General features: G+C 39.6%; 1 protein-coding gene across 1 annotated transcript in view; it reads left to right on the top strand.

The window, feature by feature from the left end:
• The first annotated feature begins 638 nt into the window (after positions 1-638).
• The window catches only part of PIK3CA (phosphatidylinositol-4,5-bisphosphate 3-kinase catalytic subunit alpha), a 61,077-nt gene continuing 44,673 nt past the window's right edge, over positions 639-17,042 (top strand). The window contains exon 1 of the mRNA XM_081137824.1: positions 639-718. The gene's annotated coding sequence lies outside the window, so the exon portion shown is untranslated. The remainder of the gene's footprint in view (positions 719-17,042) is intronic.

Raw genomic sequence — 17,042 nt, forward strand, 5'->3', positions numbered from 1 at the left:
GTACGACACAGATGCCGTTGTAGGATGACACCCCCACCCCCACCCCTGCGAAAGACGCAGCATCGAAGACGCGCACGCCAGAAATGCAGCCCCACCACCACCCGAACGCCTGGCGGAAAAGCCAGGCGCAGCCGCACCAGCACGTTGTTACCCGATTTGCCCACTTCCCCCTCCCGGCCTCAGCAATTTCACTTCCGCTTTCGCACGTCTGCTTCCGGGGCACTGTAGGCCCGGCCCCTTCTCAGCTCCTACCCTCCTCCGCCCGAGGAGGGGGGAGTCAAGGGGGTGGGGATGAGTTCGTTGTTTGTTTACACGATGTGAGCGGAAAAGGAGACCAATAAAGTTTATTCTGGAAACAAAAGGGGAAAAAAAAACAGGGGTGACAGAGAAAGGAGACGGGGGCGGGGGCGTGTGGCCCGGGCTAGCCAGGAGAGGCAACGAGAAGGAGAAAGCGGCAGTTCCGGTGCCGCCGCTGCGGCCGCTGAGGTCTCGGGCTGCTGCCGCCGCGGCCGCTGGGGCTGGGGCTGGGGCCGCCGGCGAGGCAGGGCTCGGGCCCGGCCGGGCAGCTCCGGAGCGGCGGGGGAGAGGGGCCAGGAGGCGGGGGCCGTGCCGCCCGCTCTCCTCTCCCTCGGCGCCGCCGCCGCCGCCGCCGCCGCCGCCGCCCGCGGGGCTGGGACCCGATGCGGCTAGAGCCGCGGAGCCTGGAGGAGCTCCGAGCGTGAGTAGAGCGCGGACTGGCGGGGAGCGGGCGCGGTGGGGATGGGGACCGGGTGGGTGCCGGGGGCTCTCGGGCGCGCCCGCCGTCTTGGGCGGGGGCCACCCTCGCTTGTCTTCCCCAGCGTTGGCCGCAGCGGAGTTCGCCTGCGATCGCCGCTCCCTCTCCCCGGCCTGCCACTGGCCTCACCCAAATGCAGAGACCAGGGCTCCCCCTTTTCTCCCCGTGGCCGCTGCCTCGCTCCTTGTTTCCTTCCTCTCCCATTTTTGGTGATGGGGCGGCTGGGAACTGAGGAAGTGCGCCCAGGGCCGCCGCCCGGCCGCGGGAGCTCGGTCCCGCGCCCCTGCACGCCCACCCTGCCCGCGGGGTGGCCGGGCTGCCGCGAGCTCGGCGGCGCCACGGCTCCCCGCGCCGAGCCGCCAGCCGGTCCTGAGGGGCTGTCAAGCCCGCGGACGGCGGCCCCGCCAGCCCGGCCACCCTGCGCTCGCCTCCAACTGGGTTTAAATCGCCCGGCTGGGGCGAGAAGGAAAACTGCTCCCCGCACCCCGCGGTTCCCCTCCCACCCTTCCTCTCGAGCTTGTTTTCCTTTTGACCGTGACAGTCGAGCGTATTGGATCTTTCATTCATAGACCGGGACGTCGCCTCGTGATTTGTGCCTTTGCTGAGCCTGTCCTGTGATGCTGGTTCCGCAGCTCCTGAGGGGTGCGGCGAGACCGGGCGGCTAGCGCCCGCGGCCGCGGCGCGGCGGTTTATTTTGGGGTGCTAAGGGAACAGGGGGTGATGGTGCCTGGTTCCTAGGCTCGGGAATCGAAAGCTACTTTCTTAGACGTCGGCAACCGAGGAGCTGTTTACCGAGCTGCCCGGAGGGCGAGCGGAGCGCGGGGAGAGGAAGCTCTCGGAGCGCCGCCCGCGGTCTTTCCTGAGACCGGGTCGTGATTTCGGTCGGGGGCCGCCGCTTCCTCATTTTAGCGCCGCGCCTTTGTGCACGCGCGGGACGGGGGCCGGCGGGGGGATGTTTTTGAATCGTAGTTTGAGAAGCCGGCGAGAACCCCTAGAAGACTTGGGTAGGTAAACTCCTGGTAACTCAAGCCGGGTGTTTTTTACGGCTACAACCACTGCGGGCGACACTGGTCGCACGTTTCCCTGCTTAGAAAGTCGATTCTCTGGCTATTTGCTTACATTTGCACTGCGCAAAATTTATGTGCTGGGTTGCCCGTTAAGAAAAGACCTGGAAATGCTTAGGATAACGTGTTGCCAACTTAACTGGGATGAATTAGGACGCTGTGTGTCTTTATTAATGTACTCTTGAAGCAACTGCCGCGTAAGAATTTGTTAATATGTCTGTGTTCAAGTTTTAAGATTTTTTTTTTTTTAACTGAGCTTTTGAATTCTGGTTGACAGCATAGATCTCTTGTCTAAACATCACATGTTCTGGAAAATTTTAAATATCAGATTAGCTGTTCTGCAGTGTCATCAGCCAGAATTATCTGAAGATGGTCCATGGTGTGTGTGCGTGTGTGTGTGTGTGTGTGTGTGGTGGTGGTGTTTTAAGTTTTTTCATCTTGTGTTTTGAGATAAAATTAAATAAAATTTCATCGATAACTTTTTTCAAAAGTTTCTTGGGGGTTTTTCACCATTCTAAATTAGATGATTCAAATAAATGATAGGACATCATAGTAGTAATAGCATCGTGGTGAAAATAGCAAGAAAGTAAATGGATATTAACTTAATATTTTATCATTGACTATGATTATTAAGTTTGGAAGGCATTGCTATTAGTTTTAGTTGAATTAAAATTGAACCACATACAAATGCAGAACAGTGTTTTCATATATCTGTTTTTTAAAAAATTGTAAGTAAATTGGATGTAGTATTAAAGAGATATCACTAAATACAAATACTGTACTTAAACTGAAAAATTGCATGAACGTGCATATTCTCCTGGGGATGGAGATATATATATATATATATAAGGGAGACTGCAAAAGATCAGTGGCTTTGCCTGGCTCTGTGAATGGAACGGTCCTTCTGGAGGCAGAGCTTCCTTCCTGTCAGGATAAGATCCTCTCCATCCCAAATAAGTATCCCCTTAAAAAAACACACAAAAAACCTAAATTTATAAATAAAATACTTATATAATAATGTAGATCATAATAACTTTTTTCCTAAAACAGTTTGCTTTCTGTGTAGCTTTCCTTATTAGTACCCTTTAGTGAGCAGAGATTTTTAAACATTTGCTATTACCATTTGAAAAAGACATTTACTCTGTTGATCTGTTTATTTGAAAAGAACTAACTTAATCCCATTTGATCTCTTTAGCAACTAGAGTCGCTTTAAAGGATCAGTTCTTTATTTTATTGTTTTAATGTCTTGAATGCCAAGGTAGGGGTGCTTCTTTAATGAAGCATCATAAATTATTTCATCTCCGGTGAAAATATGTATGATCTTAAAAATTGTGCAACTTTAGCAGTCTAAATCTTGGAATATCATGGTTTGTATTTTATTAGCACAGTTATCAAGCTGTTTTCTTAAGTATTACTTATCCTGAGCTATGCAACAGTGCCATAAACAAGGCAGTATTACTATCTCTGAGAATGATATTTTAATCTAAAGTCAGACAGGTGTCAGATGACAGTCTCATTGACAAAAACGAATGTTTTCAGACTCCTTTCACTATATCATGCCATTTCTAACCTACTCCAGCCTACTTTTTAATAGATAAAGAAACTGGCGCCCACAGAAGTTTAATTACTTAAGATAACCTTTTATTTGCAATATATTTTTAATTCCCTATATAGCTTAAACAGTGGCTCTCAATCCTGACTACATATTAGAATCATCTAGTTAGCTTTTTAAAAATACTACTGCCAGGGTCTCATTCCCAGAAATTCTGATTTCATTGGTTTACGATGGAGCCCAGACATCTGTTTTGTTGTGTGTGCTTTTTAAGTTCCCCAGGTAGTTCTAATAGACAAGATTATAAAGTCCTTGATTCAAGGACCTGTATGATTTGGTCTTTCTCTCTCTAGGTACATTTCTCCTCCCTTCTACAGCTCCCCCAGAAATATTTGTACACTCCATACCCCATACTTAACTACTGACTCCTACTCATCTTTCGTATCATCTCCTTTGGAAAGTCTAGTCTGGGTTAGGTGTCCCTGCTTCCTGTTCCCATAGCATCTTGTGCTCTCACCATCATAGCATTGACTTGCTGCATTATAATTGCCTATGTCTTCATCAGTACCCTCCGCTGGGATGTAAATTCCATGAGAAGGATGGGACTCCTTTTATCTCCTATACAGTTGTATTCTTATTGCCAAGCACAGTAGCCTGTATATAATAGACACTTTATTAACTGAATAAACAAGCATATTGGCAACAGACTTCTTTACAATATGTAATGATTTATAAGCACTAATTAAGTTTTTATTCTTGCCAAATACATTTAATAATTTTGGTTACTAAAAATGTACATCCCTGAACTTGCCACACATACGAATTTCATTTGGAGACAATTGCAATGTTATAAATTATATGCAGATCATATCAAGAGTAACAGTCCCAAACACACACACACACACACACAAATGAAGATCATTATACACAAACTGCACTGGAAATCAGGAGACTTGAACTCAAATCCCAGTTTCACCATAAGTGTTGTGCACTTGAGCAAGTCTCATTCTCTTTGGACCTCAGTTTTCTCATCTGTAACACAAAGGAATTGTACTGGTTCTTTATGTGGTACTATTTTCTAGCCTTAAAATCCTTGAGTACTAAAAATATTGGCTTTGGAATCTGAAGCTCCTTGATTCAAAAGCTGGCTCTTACAGTTACTGGCAGAATTACTTTGGACAGATCTCCTTTCTGTGTAATGGAAGTAATTGCTACTCAATAGAGTTGTCGTTGAATTAAATGAAATATATAGATCCAAGAGAGTTTTTGTCCTGGTTCAGGTGTTTAATAAAGGTTCATTTCCTTTTCCCTTTGGAGGTATTAGAGCTAATGAGCAGACTTAGCTGAGATAACAGACACAGTTTGTGTAATAAATCCTATTTTTCACTTTGCTTACTGCTAGTATTATAGGTGTGACTAGCTACCAAAAAGAACTGTGGCCTTTAGTTTTATTTTATTAGAGCCCCATTCTATTGTCAAACACCAAGTTGTTAGTCAACCTGCTTGGGAAATAATTATACCTAGAAGTTTGAACCATGACAGGATAGCAAGTTTCAAAGTATCAGTACATCCATAATACATAATATGGGGATGGGAGAGTCTAAATTGATGACTTATACCATCTCCAAAGATAAATAAAATTAAACTCGACTTCCAAAAGAAAGAAACAAATTAAAACTAAGGACGATTTGTGAAAAAGATACAGAAATTTTGGTGAAATATCTGTTCACCAAAGCTTAAAATTCAGGAACCATTATTTAGCAGTTTCCAGGAGATTTAGGAAATAGATCTCTAGTCAGGACCAGTTCCAGAAGATGAGATTGTTTTCAGTGTCATATTAGCAGTTTCAGATAACAGTTAACAGATTGAAGTTGTTAATATTTTTCTCTATTTGGGAGCCATGTTTCTTAATTTTATGTAGTTATGTTACCATTTATTTATTTATTTATTTATTTATTTATTTATTTATTTATGTAATATAGAGTAACCTTACACACAATGTCATAATACCTCTGCTGAAATTTCTTGATATCAGTGTTATTTTTGTATAAATTAAATTGACTTGCCTGAATTATTTCTTAAGTTTATGTTTAAAGAGAATCTTGTTAATCTGTTTTTGGGGGAAATACTGTAATAAAAATTAAAACCTGTGGGTAGGAGAAACTGAAGTATTAGGGTATAAAAAAGAAATATGAGGCAAAACGGTGAAGTCTGAGGATTCAATTTGAAGGCTTGAGAGTTCCATCATTCTAAAGATTATTCAACCTTAGATATACTGATAGTGTTTTATAGTTATATATCTTACACTTAATCCTTTATTATGTGAATCAGTTGATCCTGATTAAGGTGTTCTTTCTTCTCCCCAACTGTACAGCTTGAGGAGTTTAAAGTTAAAATGCTCCAGCCCTGGCCAGGTAGCTCAGTTGGTTAGAGCGGCATCCCCATACACTAAGGTTGCAGGTTCGATCCCAGTCAGGGCACATACAAGAAACAACCAATGAATGCACAAAAAAGTGGAACAACAAATCGCTGTTTCTCTCTCTCCTTTCCTTTCTCTCTCAAATCATTTTTTAAAAATAAGGTTAAAATGCTCCAATAAAGAGTTTGTAAGTTGTAATAAAAGTGGTAACTTAGAACTTTTTCTTCAAGTTCAATATTTTTAAAAATGAAGTTGTTTTTAGTATGGATGGATTATAGAGCTCTAATCTGGATGGCTGAGAGACTAAATTTGAATCCCAAACTGCTTCTTTGTATTTGTGTATGGAGGAGAGGAGGAAAATTGTATCACATCTTTGCCTCTTTTTCTGTATTGATACAATAGGAATTGTAATATGTTGCTTGTTAAGTAACTCATATAATTAATTGAGATAATTTAAATGATCCCAAAGTGCAAAAATTATTTAAGGAATAATGTATATATAATAATCATTATTTTAAATTTATATCTAATTCAAAAATAACATGTTTCATATTTGGCCTGACAATTAGACCTTCATTTCTTCTGTATCATTTTAGTACTTAGCTTGATAATTTATCTAAATTGCACTCATTTATAAGAGGTTAAGTTTTAGTAACTTTTAGCATATAATTGCAATTGTTAACAAAGGAATCTTTGTATCAGGGCCAGCATTGCCATTTAAATGAACATGGGATTTAAAAAAGAGTAAGAATTCTTACAGACCATGCTTATCTGGTACACTTATGAGTTTAAATATTTGTGCAATGGAAACCAAAGAAGTCAGTGTTGTGATGTGAAAAGAGCTGCATTAGGATAGAATCATTCTGCTCTGATCACATCTCCCTTGCCTAACTCGCCAGGAGTTAATGAGACTCAGTGGAGAGATACATCTTATAAAGTACTATAGAAACCTAAGGCAATAATATGAAAATAATTTTAGGCATAAATTTTTAAACAGGAGGGAGCCATGTTTGTATTCATTCTTTTTTAAAAAATATGTTTTTATTGATTTGAGAGAGAGGAAGGGGGAGGGAGGGAGAGAAACATAGATTGGCTGCATCCTGCACACCCCCTGCTGGAGATTGAGACCAAAACCTGGGCATGTACCCTGACCAGGAATTGAACCCATGACCTTTTGGTGCTTGGGACAATGCTCAACCAACTGAGCCACACCAGCCAGGACCGTATTTGTTCTTACATCCTCAAGCACCTACCATGGTGCCCAAATGTAAGTGATCAGTAAGCATTAATATTTTTGGAGTATAATCATAACTGGAAATCAAAATACTTTTCTATCATTTACTAGCTATATTCTTTAAACCATCTGAAAAGTAGGTAAATTGCTATGTACCAGCCTTAGTTGATCATTTATTAAGTATAGATTTGAAGTATATAAGAAATACTTTTCTATAAGTTGCTAACTAGTTACATATGTTTATTGATATTTGGAGACTTTTTTACAAAGATCAATAGGTTAAGGAGAGGCTGAGTGCTGTGGTGAAAGAACACTGGATCAGAAATCTGAAAATCTGGGTTCTTTATTGAACCATTAACTAGCTATTTGGCCTTAGATTTTAACCTTTTAGCACTTGTTTCTTCACCCACAAAATTTCTAAGGTTCTTTACAACACCAAAATTCTGTGGGGTTACTAGTGTTATAAAGTCTATTCCTAGCCCTGGCCCAGTAGCTAGCTGAGTTGATTAGAGCATTGTCCAGATATGCTAAGGTTGTGGCTTCAATCCCCAGTCAGGGCACATACAAGAATCAACCAATGAATGCATAAATAAGTGGAACAACAAATCTCTTTCTCTCAAATCAATAAATGAATTAATATTTTAAAAATTAATTAATTATTTTAAAAAATAAAGTCTATTTCTGATTTCAGAGACGGTGAAAGCAAGCCACTTAGAGGGAGGAAGTTTATCTCAGTTTGTGGTATTTTCAGAAGCTAAAGTAGTTTTGTCTGCATGTTTATAAATTTGCACATATTTTAAAGGCTTTTGTGTGAAATTCTGTGGTCAAGACAAGCTGCCATCAGAAAAGAATGGGCTGGAAATATTTTTATTTTCTTTCTGAAACCACCATGACTTTGGAGATTCAGACTTACTGCAGGCATGGCCATTTGCTCACTTACACTGAGAGCAATTTAATGACTGGCAGGCACTGAGTGTAGATCATCCATTGCACACCAGTTGCCAGGGTTATAAAGGCCAGAAAACTTGTCACAGCACTCTTAATAGCCACTGGCCACTATCCTTGTTAAAGACTTCGAGGAAAATATGTTCCGTAATTTCCCTTGGTAACTCATCCCACTAGGTGGTTATTAGAAAAAGTGATGTAATGTTAGAAATATAATTCCAGAGGCATAGTAAACCTCTTTTTTTTCTAGATGTATCTTTCTTGTGCAGACAAATACCTATATGGTTGACAAAAATCATTGTCTTTGACCGGAGAGTAATGGTGTTTGCTGTTGATTTGTTTTTATAAATGTTGAAATTTCTCACCTTTAACTTTTGTATATTTTTTAGCTAGCAAACTGTTAGGGTAGTGAGATATTATTTAAAGCTGTTTTGAGTATATACTCACTTTCAACAAGCTAAGCATATTTCTGTGGCTTATTTTTCTTTCAGAGATTGTACTTTTCCAAGTAATTTTCTGATAGACTTAACTGCAGGCCTAGAGCTTAAGATACTATTCCATCTTGAAGCAATTTACTGCCTTTACCTAAAAACAAGTGAATTGTGTTTGTTTTTCCTTGGGAAGTTAATATCTTTGCAAGTGCAAAAACCTGGATATTTTTGCTAAATAAGTTACTATTCTGTGAATGTAGATTTATGGAGCACATCATCAAATGTAAAGCAACATTAATGGGGAAAATTTTAGGGGAAAAAGATTGAAATTAGGCACTACTATAAAGCCTAGTCAGAACTCAAACCATGACAGCAGAGGAAGGAAAAATTATACTTTCATACTGTCATTTTTATAGTTATTATAAATATTAGTAGTAAAGTTCATTTTATTTTTTTTAATTTAAATCATTTTTTGTTTTTCAATTATAGTTGACATACAACATCATACTAGTTTCAGGTATACACGAGGTGATTAGACATTATATAACTTACTAAGTCATCATCCCAATAAATCTCATACCCATCTGACACAATACATAGTTATTAGAATATTAGTGACTGTATTCCCTATGCTGTACTTTACATCCCCATGACTACTCTGTAACAACCAATTTGTACTCCTTAATCCCTTCACCTTTTTCACCCATCCCGCTAACACCCCTCACATGTGGCAACCATGAGTCTGTTTCTGTTCTGCTTGTTCATTTATTTTGTTTTTTAGATTCAATTGTTGATAAATACATATTTATTGCCATTTTATAGTTCATATTTTTGATCTTCTTCCTAAAGAAGACCCTTTAACATTTCTTGTAATATTGGTTTGGTGGTGATGATCTCCTTTAGCTTTTTCTTGTCTGGGAGGCTCTTTATATTTCCTTCAACTCTAAATGACAGCTTTGCTGGGTAGAGTAAACTTGGTTGTAGGTTCTTGCTTTTCATCACTTTGAATATTTCTTGCTACTCCCTCCTGCCCTGCAAAGTTTCTGTTGAGAAATCAGCTGACAGTCATATGGGTGCTCCCTTGTAGGTAACTAATTGCTTTTCTCTTGCTGCTTTTAAGATTCTCTCTTTGTCTTTAACCTTTTGCATTTTAATTATGATGTGTTTTGCCGTGGGCCTCTTGTTTGGGACCCTCTGTGCTTCCTGGACTTGCAAGTCTGTTTCTTTCCCCAGGTAGGGGAAGTTTTCTGTCTTTATTTTTTCAAATAAGTTTTTCATTTCTTATTCTCTTCCTTCTCCTTCTGGCACCCCAAAGATGCGAATGTTGGTACGCTTGAAGTTGTCCCAGAGGCTTCTTACCCCATTCTCATCTTTCAGATTTTTTTTCCTTTTGCTCTTCTGTTGGGTGCTTTTTGCTTCCTTATATTCCAAATTGCTGATTTGATTTTCAGCTTTATCTGTTGATTCCCTGTAAATTATTCTTTATTTCAGTTAGTGTATCCTTCATTTCTGACTGGTTCTTTTTTAAGGTTTCCGTGTCCTTTTTTATGCTGTTTTATGTCTCACTAAGCTCCTCGAGCACCCTTGTAACCAGTGTTTTGAACTCTGCCTCTAGTGGAGTGCTTTTCTCCACTTTGTTTAGTTCTTTCTCTGGACTTTCATTTGAAACATGTTTCTCTGTCTCCTCATTTTTGCAGCCTCCCTGTGTTTGTTTTTATGTATTAGGTAGAGCTGCTATGTCTCCCAGGCTTGGTTGAGTGGCCTTGTGTAGTAGGTGTTCTGCAGGTTTCAGTGGCTCATCCTCCCTGATCACCCAAGCTAGGCACTCTAAGTGTGCCCCCCCCCGTGTGGGCTGTGTACACCCTCCTGTTGTAGTTGAGCCTTGATTGCTGTTGGCAAGTCAGTGGGAGGATTTACCCCCCAGACCAGTTAGCTGCAAGGACTGGCTGCAGCCACTGACCACCGACCACCACGGAGGATCAGCTGAGCAGGGGCCCATCCCAAAGAGCAGGACTTACTTCAGCAGGGCTCTGGTGCCAGCTGAGCCCACCCCTTGAGGTGTCACTTGTGGAGGTGGTTGGGTGGTGCTTGGATGTGGTCTAAAGCTGTCCACTGTGCGTACTGGCTCTGGGGCCGCTCAGGAGGTGCAGGCCAAGGTCAGCCACCACCTGTGTTCTGCTTGGGGCCACCTGGCATGAGCTACTGCTACTTGTGCTGGGCTTGGAGGTGCCTCTAGTGTTCAGCCAAAGAAATAGCATGCTCCAATGCTGGAAGCATTGACTATGCCGAGCAATTGTGTTGATTTCCAGGGTAGCTGGAAGATATGGCCACAACAAACCATCAATCTATGCATGTACATTCTCCCTGATACATGCATGCATGTGCCTAAACCCACTTCTTTTCAGTACTACATGTATTTTTATAGTACATATATAATTTTCTTATGTGTTCTGGGTTGCTATATAGATAATGTTTTTATACAAAACATATTTCTATACAAGGTGGTAAACAAAAAAAATATGCATTGTAATTTATGGGTGATTTAAGAGATTTTTCAAGGAAACATGTTTATTTTGTATATCCACAGACTATGTTTGTGTTGTTTGCCACCATATACCCAGGGTCTAGCACATTGCCAAGCACAAGTTTTATTGAATAAATGGGGGGAAAATGTTTAATCACTCAGCTACTCATTTTTGCAAATATAAATATACATACAGTGATCATCCTTTTTGCAGCCCAGATTTTGAAGGCTCTTTTGAAAAATGTGCTTCATTCCCCAGATGGGTTACTTTTTAAGTCATAGTAGAACAAAATGGAAATAAAATATTGGAAATTACAACTACCTCAAAATATGTGACCAACCACTGAACTTACCGTCATTTATGTTTCTTTCCTTTCTCCCATCTATTCTTTTATAGTATATGGATTTACTAAAGGAAGACCATACTAGGCAGAAGTTATTTTATGAAAACTCTGAGTGGGTTTCTGCTCTTTCACCTAGAGAAATGGAAACACTAGAAGATAGAAAATGTAAATAATGTGACAAATCTACCTGTTATTCTTACCTCCTTTATACAAACACCCACTTCTTGAATGTTCTTTCTAATCTGTGCGGGGAAGTAGAACTTCCCCTGGAGCCTTGGAAAGAGAAAACTGGACTCTGAGCTGCCATGTGCCATCCTTCCAAGTGGCCTGAAGACATGACCACCAGGCCAAGAAAACATGATCTCTTTCAGATTGGGGGAGAAGGAAAGGTTTGATGCAGTGAAATAGGACATTTGCTTATAATTCTACATTAGAACCAAAATAGCTAACCTGCCTGCTAACTATGAGACACCAAATAAGCCACATGTTTTATGAGCCTGAGAGGTTGTTACTGGATGGCTAGTGACTGAAAGAGATGTTTCTAGAGTGCTGTGTTCCAGAAATGAGCTTGTACAAACAAACTAAGAATGTAGAATTCAAATAAAACAGCAACTCTAAATAAAATAGGAGTAAAAATAATTCAACAGTACATTAAGTCTATTCTATGATCAACAAGTAGGAATTATTCTAAGAAGGCATAGATGGCTTAATATGAAATTTTATAATGTATGGGTGAATAAATCTGATAAGGGAAATAAAGATCCTATCAGTAAATATGGAGAAGAAACTGATAATTTCCTTTGCCTCTTTAAATACCAGGAATGAAGAGAACTTCCCTTAACAAAACATAAGACTAAAAGCTAAAATAGTAATTAATGGTAAAACACTAGAGAAGTAATCATTATTAAATACTTGGAGACCCGTCCAGCTGGCATGGCTCAGCAGTTGAGCATCAACCAATGAATGATCCAGAAGATGGCAGTTCAATTCCGGGTGAGGGCACATGCCTGGGTTGCGGGCTCGATCCCCAGTCAGGGGCATGCAGGAGGCAGCCAATCCATGACTCTCTCATCACTGATGTTTCCATCTCTCTCCCTCTCCCTTCCTCTCTGAAACCAGTGAAGATATATTTTTTTAAAAAGGTGGGGCGGAGTTCTGCACAGTAATTCCTATAGCCTGAGACATGATAAAATAAACCCAGGGAAACTGAGGTCTGTGAGGTCCCTTATTAAAAAAAAAAAAAAAAGACAAAAAAAACACTTGGAAACCCATTATCTCTACATTATTATATAACATTGTGATGGAAGTTCTAACCAATATAGTAAGACATGAATTAGAAAGAAAAGGAGTAAATATTGAAAAAGAAGCTGCGCAAACCTATTTTTGGTGTGATGTGATTGCGTTTCTAGGAAAACCAAGATTCAACTGAGAAATTATTAGAATAATAAGAATATAGAGTGACTAGATTTAAAACAGATACTTTAAAGTTGATAGTTCTCTTTAGCAGTAATCATTTAGAAAATATAATAGAAAAAGAAATCATTTTTAACAATAACAAAATATAAAAGATGTTAATAAAAAATTGTGAGCCTTTGTGAAGAACCCTAAAAGCTTCTGGGACATGAGCAGAGCTGGGGGTGGGGGCAGAGGCCGTGCGAAGAGTCATAGGGAGAAGACTATCCTGTTTCTGAGTGGAAAGTCCAACTATTACAAATACCAGTTTTTCTTTACTTACAGGTTTAGCATAATTCTAATTTTTTAAGTGTGTTTGAGAAATTGAGATAATTCTTAATTTTGTCCAAGACACTAAACAGGTAAAAATGAGATGACTTTTAAGTGAAAAGCCAAGAACAGTGACAGAGAGCTAACTGTATAGCCCTGTCAGATACAAGAACATACTATAAAATTAGAGCAAATAAAACAGTTGGATACTGGCATAAGCACTGGTCATAGGGTTGGCAAAAGTGAATCAAGAGCCCAGAAATAGACATTCTAAGTAGTATAATAAAGGCATCATCAGAAATTAGTAGAGAAAGGGAAACATTTAGTAAATGTTTTTGAGAGTGTTAAATAGTTGGAAAAGCAAAGTCAGTTTGAATCTTTTTCTCATCTTCAGTACCAAATGGGTTCTGGGTGAATTGAAGAGTTGGATAAAATGATTACCCTTATGCTGGTCTCAGTTAAGAAAAAGATATTTATCTGAATGTGGAGATGCTTTTCAAGCTTTAAAGAATTGGAAGGACTCATGAGGGGAAAGTTCATTACATTGGACTCAAATAAAATGTTGACATTTATCTCTTTTTCTCCTAATCCCTCTCCTCCCAATACAAATGGATTAAAAGATGTACAAACCAGGATTAGGAATTTGTAAAAAAAAAAAAAAAAAAAAACGGGTACCCGGCCGGCCGTGGCTCAGAGGTTGAGCGTCAACCTAGGATCCAGGCGATCAGGGTTCGATTCCCAGTCAGGGCACATGCCTGGGTTGCAGGCTCGATCCCCAGTCGGGGGCGTGCAGGAGGCAGCTGATCAATGACTCTCTCATCATTGATGTTTCTATTTCTCTCTTCCTTTCCCTCCCTCTCTCCGAAATCAATAAAGGTACATTTTTAAAATAAAATAGAGAAAGGTGACAAGTTTTATTATTTGGGGGAGGATGGAAGCACTGTATTGAGGGCTTCAGACAAGGGCTGGAGGCAGTGAGAGCAGCATCCTCGACTTCCCAGGTGCAGAAAGCCAGGTAGATACTTACCTTTAAACTCTGAGGTGTTCGTACAAATGCATTCAGAAGCTCCAGATGCAGGCAGGCGAGTGAGCGAAGAACTTGAGGTAGCAGGTTTGTTTACCAAAGAGGACATAAAAGCGTATGGAAAACTCTCTTCCCTGACACAGTCACGGAAGTGAAACTCTAAAACGCAGTGATACAGTTCTACTTGAGTTAGCCCTGTTTTTTCTGATGGTGCGGTGCTGGTGAAGGTGCCATGCAGTGTGCTTAGTCATATGCTTCTGTTGGCAGTCTACAATGGTTCGGTCCTTTTGGAAGGAAGTCAGCAACTTTTGTACCTTTAAGGTTATCATATTGTAATCCAGTAATTCCATTTGCAGCATTATATATAATAGTGGAAATTTTAAAACGTTTTAAGTGTTCAATAAGTAAACTATGCTGTGTCTTCTATAGCACTAGGTAGTCATAGAACACTATTGTTTATGAAGAGTTTACAGTAATTTGAGGAAATACTTTTTGAAGTGAAAAGAGCAAAATACAAAGTTATTTTACTATATGAGCACAACTATATAAATCAGTATGCATAGGAAAAGAAGCTGTAAAGGAATACATTAAAGAGTGGTAACAATGGTTGTTTCAGACGTATTTCCACTGTTTTGTCTTTCTCCTCTGTGCACCACTGGCAGGTACGAGCACAGTCCTAGATCTTGATAGACACTTCAGTCAGTGTTTAAGTGAGTGAATTTCTGTAAGCATGCCTCACTTTTACATTGAAAGAAATACAAATGCAATATACATCTAAGTTAAGGAAAGAAGTGTGGGGAAGCACTTTAGAAAGAAACCTGATTAATATTATCTTACACTTAGATTTTCAGAATTCAAAATGTTTACACAGTTCTATTTTGTATGATCCTTTTCTGTTAATAGCATCATTACTTGCCTAAGTTAGAAAATTCTGTTAACCTTGATTCTGACCTGTCAAATCCAACAGATCACCAGATTTGGGGTGTTCTTTCTTAGGAACATCTCTTGATGCATCTCCATCTTTTCACATGGTCTCTGCCTTAGTTTCATCCTTTCCTGTATCGTTGAATACCCCAGTCAGTCGATCCACTTTTCTCTTTTACTTTCTGTGCTGCTGCCAAAATTATCAGACATGTAAGTAACTGGAAGGATTTTGTGAATGTGCCATAATAAGTTCTGTGGAAGAGAAAGATTGACACTTCTTGTACACTGCTGCCAAAATATCACCCAAAAATACAAAATTAAAGCTCAGTAATTCCTTAGGGCCTACACTGCGGCTTCCCAAGCTTTGGGTATGTAAGAATCACCTGGGGAATCTGTCAAAATGCGAGTTACCCAGACCCTTAAAATCTTGATTCGATGGATCAGTGGGCCTGGGAACATGCACTTTAACAAGACTTCACAGTCTTGATCCTCATGCATGTGGTCCCAGGACAAGATTTTGGGGAACCCTGACCTGGGAATAAAGTACAATCCCATTAATTTACTATAATTCTCCTCATAATTTGGTACCAGCCCACTTTTCTGTGTGCAGTGCATTTTTGTACACTTTCCCCTCACTGAACTGAACACCTTGCTACCCAGTCATTTTGAACTGCCTCGAACTCACCTAGGCCTTTCTAGACTCCTGTGCTTGTTGGGCTCAAACCATTCCTGCTGCTCAGAACCCCTTTTGCTATGGCTGCTCCTACCAATAACTGTGGGCCTGGCACACTATCTTCAGCTCCTAGTAACCTGTATAAAGTACTCCTGGATTCATTCTCCTAGGCAGAGTCACTCTCTTCCTCCTTTGTATTTCCCCAGCTTCTGTTTGTTATAACAAATACATACCAAGTTTTGGTTGCTTAGTTACATATCTGTCCTCCTCAATAGACTATGAGCCTCTTGAAGTTAGGAAAGTAATTTCATCTTGTCCCTCCAGCATAATCCTGTCAAATAATAATTGCTTAATAAATGTCTGTCATGTAATTTAACAATCCAATAAGGAAGGCAAGGAAGGAGTGGTTAGTCCCATTTTTCAATGAGGAAATAAGGTATCTTATTGTTAAGTATTTGCCTACAATTACCCAACTTGTAAGTATAGACTTGAGTTCACACCCAAGAAATCTGGCTTCCTTTCTGATTTTGGACTTTACAAGAAAGGTAGAATATCGCAGTAAAATTACACACACACACATACATTCCTTTTTAAGCATTTCCCCCCCTCCTCACATATTAGTGGATCTTTTATCATTTTGGAAGGAGAAGGTATTTTAATAAGGTTTTTTCATCATAGTCCTACTTTATAAAATAATGCCTATTCCTCCAAGGCAGGAACTAATTACTGGATATTAAACTGTCTCTCAGTTTTACATCCAACCTCCTATACTCTGCTTTGTGATACTTATTTGTATTTCTTGCAGAAACTGTACTATAGTACCTAATGGGGTAGCCACAAATATTTTTTTTAATTTAAATTCAACTGATATTTATATAGGTAACATCTTATTCTGCAAAAATTAAGACAAAAGGGCATATATGTGTAAGTATGCAGTGGGTTTCTATCATATTTTTTAAAGCTTGATTTTCTGAAGTTTAGACTTCAGTCTTTAGGTGTTGATGGAAATCAACCACCAGCTGCAAAGTTCAGATCCACTATGCCATAGAATACATGTAGCTATGGCTTAAGCCAAATGTTAGCAATGAAATATTTAGTAGCAACTGTTCTTTTAAAAGAAACATTTTAGATAATTAGAGTCATCTTGTAATATCCTTATACCCAGCTGTCAGCTTTTTACTTTTTCTGCCAATATTTCTAGAACTGAAGTCAAGAAAATGGAAGTTGTTATAGCATACTTTGAAATACATTAAACACTTGAAAAACTGTTATATCTAATAAAGATTTCCAAATACAGTTCCTCAGTCAGTGTCTCAAAAAAAGTTTATAAAGAGCAAATAGCTAAAATAACCTTCTCAAATATTAAGCTGAAATATATACATTAGTTAGTAATAGGAGCATTTGAGAAATT

The sequence above is a fragment of the Miniopterus schreibersii genome (assembly GCF_964146895.1).
Source record: "Miniopterus schreibersii genome assembly, chromosome: 5".
NCBI classification, from domain to species: domain Eukaryota; kingdom Metazoa; phylum Chordata; class Mammalia; order Chiroptera; family Miniopteridae; genus Miniopterus; species Miniopterus schreibersii.